The sequence below is a fragment of the Carassius gibelio genome, chromosome B19 (genome assembly GCF_023724105.1).
Source record: "Carassius gibelio isolate Cgi1373 ecotype wild population from Czech Republic chromosome B19, carGib1.2-hapl.c, whole genome shotgun sequence".
Lineage (NCBI taxonomy): Eukaryota > Metazoa > Chordata > Actinopteri > Cypriniformes > Cyprinidae > Carassius > Carassius gibelio.
In genome coordinates, this window is record NC_068414.1 from 7,963,407 (window position 1) to 7,965,906 (window position 2,500).

At 40.3% G+C, this 2,500-nt stretch overlaps 4 non-coding genes across 4 annotated transcripts; all 4 read left to right on the forward strand.

The window, feature by feature from the left end:
• The first annotated feature begins 399 nt into the window (after positions 1–399).
• LOC127979797 (5S ribosomal RNA) lies at positions 400–518 on the forward strand. The gene has a single exon (XR_008158895.1). It is a non-coding gene; the product is annotated as a 5S ribosomal RNA (ribosomal RNA).
• Positions 519–1,025: 507 nt separating this feature from the next.
• On the forward strand, positions 1,026–1,144 carry LOC127981099 (5S ribosomal RNA). Its single transcript, XR_008160080.1, has one exon. It is a non-coding gene; the product is annotated as a 5S ribosomal RNA (ribosomal RNA).
• Positions 1,145–1,656: 512 nt separating this feature from the next.
• LOC127979789 (5S ribosomal RNA) lies at positions 1,657–1,775 on the forward strand. The gene has a single exon (XR_008158887.1). It is a non-coding gene; the product is annotated as a 5S ribosomal RNA (ribosomal RNA).
• A 379-nt stretch (positions 1,776–2,154) lies between these two features.
• LOC127981100 (5S ribosomal RNA) lies at positions 2,155–2,273 on the forward strand. The gene has a single exon (XR_008160081.1). It is a non-coding gene; the product is annotated as a 5S ribosomal RNA (ribosomal RNA).
• The last annotated feature ends 227 nt before the right edge of the window (positions 2,274–2,500 follow it).

Here is a 2,500-nt window from a genome sequence, read left to right on the forward strand (position 1 = left end):
GGGAATACCAGGTGCTTTAAACTTTTTGGATATTTTTCACGAATTATATAATAACCTTGCAAAAAAGAAAAAAAAGAGTCAATGCCAGATCTCTGCATATTAGCAGGTTTAGGTCTGGTTAGTACTTGGATGGGAGACCATCTTGAAATACCAGGTGCTGTAAGCTTTTTGGAAAATTTTCACTTAGTATAGAACAATTTTGCCAAAACATAGAGTCATTGGCCGATCTCTGCATATTAGCAGGTTTGGGCCTTGTTAGTACATGGATGGGAGACTGCCTGGGAATACCAGGTGCTTTAAGCTTTTGGGTTTTCTTTCCTACTTATATAATGTACTTGCGAGTAGATTGGCTGAATTTTAAATAGCCCTCTCTTCGCAGCAGACTTCGCAGCAGACTTCGCTTACGGCCATACCAACCTGGACATGCCCGATCTCATCTTATCTCGGAAGCTAAGCAGGTTTGGGCCTGGTTAGTACTTGGATGGGAGACCCCCTTGAAATACCAGGTGCTGTAAGCTTTTTGGAAAATTTTCACTTAGTATTGAACAATTTTGCCAAAACATGGCCGATCTCTGAATATTAGCAGGTTTGGGCCTGGTTAGTACATGCATGGGAGACTGCCTGGGAATACCAGGTGCTTTAAACTTTGTGGATATTTTTCATGAATTATATAATAATCTTGCAATAAAAAAAGAGTCAATGGCCGATCTCTGAATATTAGCAGGTTTGGGCCTTGTTAGTACATGGATGGGAGACTGCCTGGGAATACCAGGTGCTTTAAACTTTTTGGATATTTTTCACGAATTATATACTAATCTTGCAAAAAAAAAAAAAAAAAAAAAAAAAAAAAGAGTCAATGCCCAATCTCTGAATCTTAGCAGGTTTAGGTCTAGTTAGTACTTGGATGAGAGACCTTCTAGGAATAGCAGGCTTTTTAAGCTTTTGGGTTTTCTTTCCTACTTATATAATTTACTGGCCAGTAGATTGGCTGAACTTTAAATAGCCCTCTCTTCGGAGCAGTCTTCGCTTACGGCCATACCAACCTGGCTATGCCCGATCTCGTTTGATCTCGGAAGCTAAGCAGGTTTGGGCCTGGTTAGTACTTGGATGGGAGACCGCCTGGGAATACCAGGTGCTGTAAGCTTTTTGGAAATGTTTTACTTAGTATAGAACAATTTTGCCAAAACATAGAGTCAATGGCCGATCTCTGCATATTAGCAGGTTTGGGCCTTGTTAGTACATGGATGGGAGACTGCCTGGGAATACCAGGTGCTTTAAACTTTTTGGATATTTTTCACGAATTATATAATAATCTTGCAAAAAAAAAAAAAAGAGTCAATGCCAGATCTCTGCATATTAGCAGGTTTAGGTCTGGTTAGTACTTGGATGGGAGACCGCCTTGAAATACCAGGTGCTGTAAGCTTTTTGGAAAATTTTCACTTAGTATAGAACAATTTTGCCAAAACATAGAGTCATTGGCCGATCTCTGCATATTAGCAGGTTTGGGCCTTGTTAGTACATGGATGGGAGACTGCCTGGGAATACCAGGTGCTTTAAGCTTTTGGGTTTTCTTTCCTACTTATATAATGTACTTGCGAGTAGATTGGCTGAATTTTAAATAGCCCTCTCTTCGCAGCAGACTTCGCAGCAGACTTCGCTTACGGCCATACCAACCTGGACATGCCCGATCTCATCTTATCTCGGAAGCTAAGCAGGTTTGGGCCTGGTTAGTACTTGGATGGGAGACCGCCTTGAAATACCAGGTGCTGTAAGCTTTTTGCAAAATTTTCACTTAGTATAGAACAATTTTGCCAAAACATAGAGTAAATGGCCGATCTCTGAATATTAGCAGCTTTGGGCCTGGTTAGTAAATAAATGGGAGACTGCCTGGGAATACCAGGTGCTTTAAACTTTTTGGATATTTTTCACGAATTATATACTAATCTTGCAAAAAAAAAAAAAAAAAAAAAAAAAAAAAAGAGTCAATGCCCAATCTCTGAATCTTAGCAGGTTTAGGTCTAGTTAGTACTTGGATGAGAGACCGCCTAGGAATAGCAGGCTTTTTAAGCTTTTGGGTTTTCTTTCCTACTTATATAATTTACTGGCCAGTAGATTGGCTGAACTTTAAATAGCCCTCTCTTCGGAGCAGTCTTCGCTTACGGCCATACCAACCTGGCTATGCCCGATCTCGTTTGATCTCGGAAGCTAAGCAGGTTTGGGCCTGGTTAGTACTTGGATGGGAGACCGCCTGGGAATACCAGGTGCTGTAAGCTTTTTGGAAATTTTTCACTTAGTATAGAACAATTTTGCCAAAACATAGAGTCAATGACCGATCTCTGCATATTAGCAGGTTTGGGCCTTGTTAGTACATGGATGGGAGACTGCCTGGGAATACCAGGTGCTTTAAACTTTTTGGATATTTTTCACGAATTATATAATAACCTTGCAAAAAAGAAAAAAAAGAGTCAATGCCAGATCTCTGCATATTAGCAGGTTTAGG